Consider the following 12,174-nt stretch of genomic DNA (forward strand, 5'->3'; position numbering starts at 1 on the left):
CTTCCGCTCACAAATGGCAACCTCATCCACCCCCCCAGAACCAAACTCCGGACCATGGGAGACCGTGCCTTCTGCTCTGTTGCCCCTCTGTTACTCCAAGACCACCTGAGGGCTCCACAGACAGTTTCTTTTCATCTTTATTTATTTATTTTTTTCACTTTTAACTTATGTTGAATTTTAGCAACTGCTCCTGCTTTTACTCTGTAACACTTGGTTTGTAGCAAATGATTATGTATTATTATTAGGAGGAAGGGGTGTATTCTTCTTTGAGAACCTGTTTGCGTTTCCACAGGCTAGAGAGCCATGTCATTACGTCACTGTATAAGTCTGCATTCAAGCATAACAACAATTGTGGACTACGTTGCTGCTGGCTTTGCAAGCCTACATCGGCATCAAGACGGAAACAACACAATTGTGCTGCTCGTCTTGAACGCCTCGTCTTATTAACACTGAATGTAAGATGTTACAGTTAAACAAATACAAATAAAATTAATGATACACTGATTCTATCTTTACAGGTAACGTCAGTGTTGCGGCGGATGGCAAGACGGATGTTGCCTGTTGTCTGGGCAGAGCCACGATCTCACCACTGCTAAACGTGTAATTATACCTGCTCGATTTCTGTTCAATTATTAATAACAAATTACACCAGATTGTACATTTTATGTTTCCTTGTCGAGTTGTTGAAATACGTGTGAATAAACGTGCATTACTTGCATTGTGTTTCTCTGTTGATTAAGCATACCAAAGCAAACATGTATCTTTGGAAAATGTGAAATAGCAATATCACGCTAGCTGGCTAGCTAGCTGGCTAGCTAGCTGGTCAACTTACATTACTCAAGGAAGCATAGCTACTATTTGCTGATACTTAATCAGTATCTTGGGAGTACAGTTATGCACAAAGCCAAGAAGCAGTATAAAAACGGTGCTCCAGACAGTGGGAGGGGCCTTGAAGAGGTCTGCAAATGCCACGTCCGCCATGGAACGGTCGCCCCTGATGCCAAGACTCTTTTTCAGGTGCTTACAGAGTCAGGCACACATGTGAAACTATTCTATGTAAGCAACGAAGATGTGGAGGTAAGGGCAAAGAAAATGCTAGAGGTCCTTCTTTCGGCAATAAAGGGGACTATAAAAATGAGCATCACACTTGGAATCCTCAAATACAGAGACATCAGTTGTTTCTGCCGGGCAGCAGAGGATGTGTGGGATTGCCCATGCTACGGTGTGCAAGATGTTGTTGCAGCTGTTCCGCCTATAGAGGGAGACCAGTCAGAGCCACAAACACAGCAACACCAACCAGACGTGATGGAGATTCATCACTGTGGGCATTGGTGTATCGTTCGGTATGATAACCAGCCATACCCTGTCATTATGCTGGAGGTGGAGGAACATTATGTCAAATTCAAGTGCATGTACAAGACCGGCAAGTTGTCATACAGTGTCTTGCTTTGCGCGAAGAGGTGGATGAGCTTGTCTGTTGATATGTTGGATGTTTGTGGACTCTACGATGGCTGTGAGTGGTCAAAAAACTGTCTAAATGCTTTTTTGACAGACGAAAATTTCGAAGCTGATGTGTAAACGTGATTGACATAATATATCAATTGTATTGATATTAATCATTTTTATTGATAACTAATCTGTTCTAATGTGTTCCAGATCAGGGTTTTTATGTCATGTCTTATGCTCTGTGTTCCACACAGGTCCAAATTTAAATTTAAAAGTTATTTTTTTATTTTTTATTTTTTTAGGATTTTGATTATATTTTATATCTTTGTAGCATTCAAACACATGGATGGGTCTTTTTATTGCTAATTTCTCAATGATGATGTCTTTCGAATATACCCTTAACTTTTACGTTCCCTGGCAACTTCTTGATGTTGTACAGCAGGCCTATTTAACTGTCAGCCAACACACAGCTTGCCAACTTCTGCCTGCCAGTCAAGTTTGAAAGGCCCGTCAATTGGTTCTGTTTCCAAATAAATAAATACAATTTAAAACCCAGAAGAAAACAAATTTCAGCAAATAACAGACATTTTGCCACAATAATTCCTTAATTTTCTTGCGTTGTGTGGCTCTATTGTACTATGCGATAACGTGCTACTGCATGTCACACTCCAAGATGAAAGTCCAATGAAATGCAGCCCCCCCAGTGGTACAACAGCGCTCCTACAGGCTGTTCAGATTCAACTCCTGTTGTTAATGAAAGGAGTCATTTGCATAGGCCGAATTCCTCTGATGATAGGAGATATCCGAGAGGGGGCGTTTCGCAACACACAGCGCAGCTCGACTTACCGGACGCTGTGATCTGGCTGGTGCTCTGTGAATAAATCCCGGTGCGGGTGAAGCTGGAGACAATCCTCCCTCTGTCTCACGCCTCTTCACTGCTGCCTCCGGTCAGACGGAACCCGGGGGCACGTGTCCGACAGAGCGCCTGCACGACGGTCCGGGTCTGGTCTCTTGCATTTCATTTTTAATGACAATGTGCCGGCTACGGTTCATGTTAGCTTGTATGTGTGTGCTAACCACTTCACATCGGACTGCTTCAGTAACGAGGGTCAGTACAAAGCTGGCTTTGCCTCGACACTGACCCTCATAAAAGGATCTGTCCCAACTATACGGGACCAGCAACTTCACCTGAGCCACATAGGCGATCCATAGCGATACATCCACGTAAACATTGGCGCATGCTGCCGCTAGCATAAGAGGCATCGTCTCCGTGGCTTTCCAAGTAGGCGATGACAGACGGAGCTCATTAGCATTTAAAGGTGCAGGCACAGAAAGGGCTGTTCTCAGGAGAGTTCATTTGAGCTACTTTTTGACAGCTGAAATTCAGGACCACGGATGGGTTTGGGGCAATGCATATCGAATCCAGTGTTGTTGGACCTCTGACAGCTGTGTGAAATTGATGAAAAACAGTATAATGTGGGATCTTTAAAATAGAGCACACACATAAAAGAAGCTGAAACCAGGCGGCTTGTTCTTTACATATTTTAGTGACTGTTAAATTATGACATGTAAAATATACCATGGTTATTGCATGGTTGCATACCAGTATCACATACTATTCATTTAAGAGAACTCGTCACCAATTTCCCCATATTTACATTATTTAAATGTATGAATCGTCCATGTCTGTTGTTGTATGAGTCATGTATGTCTGGGTTTTTCCACAGGAGGAAAAACAATGTTAATTTAAATTAAAATGTTAATAATTTGTGAGCAAAATAAACTAAAATAAACTGACTCAGTGTGATGTGCATCATGGCTGCCAATTCACTGAAAGGCCAAAAATCTTGACTTCTAACTTTATGTTTAACTATTTATTTATTCTATCACGGTATGGTGACGAAGAACTTTGTATCAAATTATAGTTTCTGAAGTCACTAATTGTCGGGCTGAAATATGTTTGTAATGATTCATAAGAACTCAAATATATCACATATCATATTGGGTTTTTAAGTGGATGTGAACATCAAATATTTTCAATATGTTGCTGCGACAACAAGACACTCGAAGATGATGCCAGGCTATAAAACTTTTAAAAAGAAAAATAACAATTTAAAAATGCATTTGGCTGCTGTTTTCAGCCTCATCCCTCCTGAAATAGTTTATTTGTGGTGCTGTTTGGCACTGACACCAGAGGAACCCTGTTGGTGTGGTGGGAAAGGGAGCAGTGAAGGAAGAGGTTGGGTGTTTGAGGGTGGGCTCTGGCTGTCAGAGAACATGAGGATGACAGGCTTGGCTGCCACTCACCGCCACTCTTCCTGATCGGCTGTGATGTGCCAAGATGGACATCAGCACAGCCGGGGTCTCTGGCTACCAGCCCCGCCTGTCCGCTCCAATGCCAACACAAACAGCAAAATATATTGTTTTAGGGGAAGAACTGTGGCACTTTTGGCATCAGGCGTCTGCCTCTGTGTCATTTGGCTGCCGTTCTGCTGTCTTCAGGGCCTTTTGGGGGGAACCGCACCGCCTCAGTGTGTGTTTTTTTCTTCAGAAAAAGGCACAGAACAAATCACTCCAAAACTTTAATGTTCAGTGCCAATGTGACCGTCAGCCCTCACCCAGCAGAATTGATGAGTGCCTTCTGATAATCCATTAAGACGGCTAAAGGTCGCAGGGTATAAATAGCCTTCAAGGGCACCATGTGGAGTCATCTGAGGGAAATAAAACTGAAGCAGACACGCATGAAAGTCCTCATTAATCTGGAACATGTAGGTGTTTGTCTGTTATTAAACATCTTAGTTAGGTGGCCTGGGACATTTATTCCAGACAAAAAAGGCAGCTTTCCTCAACCTTTACTTCCCCATAACCTCATTTACAGCGCCTAACATTTTACTAAAAATCCCTGCAGTTTGAGTTTTCAAGTCATATGAAAACTCTCAGTTTTCATTTATACTGAGGGGGTGGATCATATAGAACCAAAGACTTCCTATTTCAACCACATCTTATTCACGCTATTGATAAATAAATGTCCAATTTTAAGTTTAAGAAACAGCAGTGACCCCATTTGTATCTGTAACCCTGCATAAAGCCGCTCATGAATAAAGGATTACATTTAATTAAATTAAAGGATTATACCACTATGAGTCCACTTACTGTACACTTCACCCTGCAGCCATGGTTTTAGATATCTGAATAGAATTGTATTACTTTTTCTTGTACAGTCTGTCCGTCTAACAATATGAACATCTGAATATGCTTTAAACTGAGAACGTAACTTTGTTCACAGTCAATACAAACATGATGTCAAGCAAGTTCCACATCATACAGAAAGGAATGAGAGGAAAAGAACATCCAAAAAGCTACAACTCTGTAGTCTCCATTTAGAAATGGAGAAAATCAAAGATGTCTCCCTGGTTGTTAGATAAGTGTCTAAAACTAACACATTGGTGTGATCCTTTAAAAAATCATTCCAACGGAGGAAAGCAAAAACGGCTATAAACAAAATGTTGCTGTCAAACTTTGCAGAACTTGTGAAAATGACCAAACAAAAGATCACTAAAATGGAGGAAAAGAAAGGCTATAATCTTAAACTACGAGACAGAGCTGCATTATGAAATTATCAGACACAAAATCACTCTTTAAGAGGCAAAAGAATACAACGTTACTGACAAGGAAATCTGTCCAAAGGCTTGGACAAGACGAGGGCTGTGGTGAAAGGCTGTGCACGGTTCAACGAGACACTCTGGCAACAAGACAAAGGGAGACGCAGACTAGAAGACACATGAGGGTAAAGGGAACAGGTGGACACAATCAGGAATCAAGGGAGGCAATCAGTTGGATGACACATGAGGAAAGGCAAGTGACCTGAAACGAGGGGAGAGTTATTTTTCAAAATAAAACAGGAAGCCACAAAACAAAAACCCAGAACAAGACAACCCTCACTGCGGTGTGACAACAGCCGCAATCACCAAAAACACCAAATTACTGTTATATTTTTCTTTGCTATAAACAACTTGTCAATAAATCAAAACATATTTTCTCTTAAACACTACATGTAAACTGAAAAGGTTATTCATAAGTTATTTATTTCCTTATGTAAAGGTCTGTTTACATCAGAATTGTCAGGACAATGAGAAAAGCTCACCTGTTTTCAACAATGATGCACAAAATGCCAGCTTTCATCCATAATTCAAACGTTTAAATTATATACATTAGTACACTCAAAAAACTGCTATTTGTGGCTGTCATAAGTATTTTAAAGTAAAAGAATTACTGAAATATATAAAATCTAAAGTTTATAATGAAAAAAATGTAACAAGTAAACTTTACTTTAGTAGATCCCAAAAGGAGGCTCTTCACATGTACAGGAGTAAGATCCCCTCTGTGCTCCGCCGAGCTCTATCGTTCTCCCCTCGCAGCCTCCCACCTCCCTCTTATTTTACGAAAATAGTTCAGCGAAAACATTTAATGCGAGAAATAAGCTATACAGTTGCTAAATCTGTCTTTATTTTAGATCGACAATGGTCAGTTTAAAAGATTATCAAGTGCTCGCGGGCGGCGGCGCCGTCTCTCGAAACTCGCCGCAAAGTGACGGCATGCACGGCTTCTTACATAGACAATGAATGGGAACATTCCCTCCGCTTATGAACTCAGACAGGATGCCGTTTAGTTTCCCGGTGTGTCCGGGACTTCCACAACATGTACAAAGCAGTAATAGTGTTTATTACGGCCATGAATGATGAAACATTATCGGTGTAAATGCAGGGGGTGCCGGTCGGATTTCTCTCACCCCGACTGAAGTACGTCCCCGATCCCAAACTGCTCGATTTATTCACACCGACTCAACACAATAGAACAGCATTGCATTAAATGTGACCCTTGACATTGAACGTATATAATGAAAATGTACATGTAATTGAAAAAGCTCAGGTGAATATTGAGACAGTAGTGCATTCTGTTGATAATCAACTGTTCCTGAGTGTTTGCAGTTCAGAAAAAACAACCTCTGAACACAAGAGAGCCAAGCTTCACGTTCAGACTCACGGCCAAGCAGTTTGACCGAACATCTTGGCTCTGAGTGACAGAGAGGCAGATGGTGCTTGTGGCTGATGCTCAAAATCATCCACACACACACACACACATGCACACACACACACATTCTGGTCCATGTTGTCTGCCAGCCCTCTGGGCTCTATGGCTGCTACTACATTCACCATTCAATATGTTTGGACAACACACACACACACACACACACACAGAGTGTATAGATGCTGTAGTGCAGCAGCTGCTTGTACACTGAAGGTGTCTGCTCTGCTGTATGGAGACTCTCAAGCAGAATATATTAACCTCCGTGGTTCACATTATTCTGTTCATTTTTCAGAGCTCCTAGTGGACCAGTGAGATCTAGGGGGAAATCAGCTTTCTGATTGGTTGTCTATTATCTCATGGTTCTGGTCAACTGTTCTAAATCAATGCTCACACGTATAAACTACAGGTAACCATAGCAACAGTGATGCTGCGGAAGAAACCTTGAAACTCCTGAAGGACGTTTCCAGGCTGCACGAAGGTATCTTGTGCATTCATGAGGACCCTCGGTGGTATCATCTCAGGACCCTGGAACCCCTCCTAGGACCTAATGAAACACCTCAAGGACTCCAAGAACTTCAAGTACCTATCAAAACCCTCATAAGGACTCCAGAAACTTCAATGACAGTTCCAGTTTCCACTGGCCTTTTGGTGCCTTCTTGAGGATCCTGGAACCCAATCCGTAACTCCAGGTACCTCTTCAAGGAGGCCCATAAAGAATCCTTGGAACACTTCTAAGATCATACAAGGTCCTCTTTTCCATTCACTTGGATCCTGGAACCCCTCAAGGACACCAAGTCTTCTTGGGGACCCCTGGCACTTTACCCTTTCAAAAACTCCTGGATATTGTATGCCCTGGATCAGAGGTAGGGTTGCCAACCGTCCCTTGAAAAACGGAATCGTCCCGTATTCAGAAACAAAAGTACGCGTCCCGTATTGAGCTGAAAAGGGACGCACTTTGTCCCGTATTACCGTGAGAATCAAAAATAGTGTGTAAAATGTCAATGGAATGAAAGAATACGTGGCGCTTTATAAGAACATTTACGGTAAACATATTCTCAGCCTCTCCTGTTCTTTGACCAATGAGCTGACAGCACACTCACACAATAGTATGACAATCTAGAATCCCGCTCATCTCATTGGTCGAGGTACTGTTGCTTGCGGAGAAGATACCGGAAGACAATAAAGCAGCATGGACGACAGTGACGCCGACAGTGCTTTACAGGTTTCGGGCGGTACACCTTCTAGCAGCAATGCAACTACTCCTCCGAGAAAAAAAAGAAAAGAACGCAAAAATACCGAGAGGAATGGGTAGAAGGAAACACATGGAAAAAGTGCACGATAACATCTATAAAGTGCACTGCACTGTGTGCCGGCGGACTTTTTCCATAGCCCATGGTGGACTAACTGACCTAAAGCAACATGCTTCCAGTGGTGGGTACACATGAAACATAAGGGACACCAAAACTAGGGGAACTCTAGACCAATTTATTGTCCACCAGGCAACGCCAGAGGCAGATATGGTATGTAAAAAAATATTTTTAACCCTCTGGTTAAGGTAAATAAGTACAATGAATGTCTGAATTGCATGGATAAATATATTATAATATTATTTTCTGTATAATAAACAAGTACAATTGCTAGATGAGTACATTAAATAGATAAATAATACATAAAACTAATACATAGATGAATAATAAAGAATACACAGTATACTGTATAACCTTACACATTTCTTACAAGTTCAGATAGAGAGATAGTTAGATAACATGCATAATTTGTACTGTACAGGCAGTTGATATACTACACACAAACTATGCAGTAACATTTTTTTTATTTTTTTATTTACAGGTGACTGCTGCAGAGGTTGCCCATATCTACCACACTGTAAAACATGGCTTAAGCTACAACCCAGCTGATTGTGCTCTGAAGCTAACTGTCAGAGCACAATCAATGTTATTTATTTTCCATGTGTTCATATCACTCAAATATGCATCTAATTCAATTCAGGTTGGAGTCAAATAGTTAAAAAAATCGCTTCACACATACAAAAAGGGCTAATAAGATTCACTACGCCAGGAAGGGTGAAAGCAATGGGGCTGGCCGGCCCTGCCAATGGTGTCCCTTATTTATTTTTCAGGGAGTTGGCAACCCTAATCAGAGGTATACAACTGCGAGTATTCAGATAATATTTATTGTTTGACAACTCATCATTGAATTGATTATTCAGCTTAATGTCCACAGTGCCACGTGTGTTCCTCTTCAGTGTCTCTGCTGGAGAACAATGAAGCCATTATTACACTTTGATTTGTTTCTTCTGCCCGATGAAACAGATGCCTGATGATCTGTTTGTGTGTTTCTAATTGTCAGAGCACATGTCCAGCAGGTCCTTATTGCTGTATTCAGGGTACATGGGGAATATCTGCATATTGGAACATTGGACTCCAAAGTACAGTTTCGTTAGGGATTCAGGTATAATATTCCACTTTTTTTGGTCTCCTGGCTTTCAGTGGCAATTTCTGGTTACAGTAACTACAAGTGAAAAGTCACAGCTCTGATTGTTTACACTTCTTGTTTTCTCATGTTGTTTTAACAAGAGAGGTTGATTTTGTATAATAACTAGAAAGGTTCCTGATGCAACAAGAAATATTTATTCTGGTAATAGTCAACAAATATCTTGTGGTAATGAGAACAAGTTTGCATTAGGTAGAGATTGGGAATCCTATATGCCAGAAGTATGTGGGCTCAACATAATTTGGGTCTTGATGTTTTTTCCTGATTTGGGCCTCTGACTTCCAATTAAAGGAAATTGTTACAGTACACATTATTTTAGACCAGAGGTTTCCAACCGTTTTGCTTGTGACCCCTAAAAAGCAGTGGCTTCTTTGTGCCTTTGAGTTTTTCAACTTCGAGGGCTAATGCAAAAAAAAAAAAAAAAAAATATGGACCAAATTTTCTTGAGGTTTCATTTGAGTGTTTCATCTCTTTTCTTCTTGTTGCAGTTTATTTTGCCCAATCTCTTATAAACAACCTATTTTTGTCGGTATGAGCATCCATCTCCACTGGATTCTCAAAAAGGAGATTCTGCCACAACCGAGAAAACATATCATACAGGTTAAACAGCATCATCGAATATATTCTGATCTCATTCACTTCCTCCGCATGTCAGATGGTCCTATTTCCTCACCAGCCCTCGAGAGAGAGAGTAATCAGTTCCTGTTGTGGATTTCAAAGCTGTTTGGCCTATTTACACTTCATACTGAGTACTATATATGCGTAGACAGCAGCAGAAATCAAGGAGGATGTGTGGTATTTATTTCTCAGTGTGGTTCTCCCTCTACAGTCTTAACCACCTGGAACACAAAGGCATCTGACAGCAATCAGGATCGGGGGAAAATGCATGAAAACAAACACTCTTGTTTGGAGCTCAGGCTTCCCCTTGCTTTTGTCAAATGCACTGTGCTCCAAATCCTCTAATTTTCTGCAAGTGCAGATGCTGCAGAGCTAAACATTTCAAATTAGGGGAAGAACAAGCATAGAATACACAGGAGACTGTGCAAACAGGATCTTTTGGACAGAGACTGGAGAAGGAGGAAAGACAAAAAGGTCATTTAATATGGCTGATGCGGTGACTGTGGCAGTGGAAGGACAGCTGGCCAACCATGTGTCTTCATATGGACACTTTGGCTTCACTGAGCTTCAGCGGGACAGCCAGCCATGCGGCAGGCGGGCAGGCGGGTGGGTGGATGGTTGGATGGGTGGATGGATGGATGGTTGGATGGGTGGATGGATGGATGGATGCAGGCCTGGGTGGCAGGGTGCTGCTGCTGTGAGGCCCAGGGGCACCACTGAGCTCCACAAAAGGGGGGGTGGACAGATGTTGATAATCAGGTCTTTTTTCTCTCTCTCTTGTTAGCGAGAGGAAGGAAGTGAAACGCACATATTTGGGTAACTTATTGGATTTTGGGGATAAATTGGAGAAACCTGTCGAACATTAATGAGGACCATTTACGTCATTCTGCTGACCGGATTCTGCTGGAGTTGAACTGACCGAAGCGTCAACATGCTGACAGGAGCTTGTGTCCTTGTTTGGTCGACATGACAACTTTCTACAAGCTTTTTGTTTATGCTGCAGATTTCTTTTAAATCACTGTAATAATAATAATTCACTATCGAGGTGAAAAAGGGCTAGTTTTGTTGCTACAGACATTTATTACTTTTTTCTTTTTTTCCCTTAACATTTTTCCAGCATTTAAATGCACTTGTTAGTAATTTGTATATAAATATTTTTTTCAAAGCTTTATCAACATGAAACATCCGTCTATTGACTTTATCATCGAGTCATGATAAATATGAAGAGATTTGAAAAATAATTTTCAAGCCTATATGAATTATGTTCATTTGTGGTTACTAGATTGAACACCCTTTTTTTTTTTAGGAATATGCACCCTTGTATCACAATAAAAACTGGAATAATTTTTCAAGTGGTCTCTAGGAGAGGAAAACAGTGTAGGTCCTTATCATTAATGTTCATATTGTGTTTTAGTGGCAAACAACATTGCAGCTAATTAAATTACTAAAAACCTGGAGTCTCCTGTAATTGCAGAATAGTGTTTAATGAAGTATAAACTCAACCAAACTTGAAGACCCCCTTGTATTAACAGTCGCGTGTAAAATAATCTTATCTTTATCTCATCTCGGCACCTGGAACACAGATTTTTGAATATGATAATTGCACCACATATATAGAAGATTCACACAGATCACCATTCATTAATTATGCTTTTTTATTACAACAGGAACACTGAATCACTGCAATCAGATGGAGTCAAAACATTTTTTTTTAAAGAAACATATGCCCTGAGTCCCAGTCAACTTTCCTCGTCAAGTAAAAAAAAAACCCAGAAACACAACACTGCCTCCCACTGGGGGCTGAATGAATGACCAGCAACTGGAACAGCAAATTCACTGTGTACAACATACATGTTTACATAAAGGGAGAGTGCACCTCCTCAGCTGTATTTAGCATCAGATACTGTGAAAATATTTATTTCACATGAAGTCCACATACTGCGAGGTAAGATTTTCCTAAAATCATGTTGATATTTTGACCGAGAATTACATTCATACAGCTCTTCTATTAATAGAGCAGGATCAAACACACACACAAATCTCATTCTTGATGTGTTTTATTTGTTTTTGTAAATGCATGTATTTAATGCACATGAAGGTAAAGCTGAGGTTCTCTGTTTTAAAAATAAGAAAATAAGTTATTTAGGAATACATGTTTTGCCTCTATAATAATACATTATATTTATAGGCACCTTTCAGAGCCATCACGGGCACTGTACAGTGAATAAAAACAACCAGTAAAATACAAAACAAAGCATCTGTGAAAGTTACAATGTGCACACCCTGATCTGACCTTGCATGACCATGACCTTTGGGTGCTCCTTACTCGGCAGCTCTACAACTGCACATAAGTTCGTCCCAGACTCCCTGTACAAAACATAACACACTACCTGCAGACAGACACTGTTAGAAACTAGCTGTGGATTTACCGGGACATTTAGCAGCAAAAAGCATAAAAGTGAGTATTTTACTTAGATTTATCACAATGACACAAATTCCGCTGCAATGATG

Source organism: Eutrigla gurnardus (genome assembly GCF_963514095.1).
Source record: "Eutrigla gurnardus genome assembly, chromosome: 6".
Lineage (NCBI taxonomy): Eukaryota > Metazoa > Chordata > Actinopteri > Perciformes > Triglidae > Eutrigla > Eutrigla gurnardus.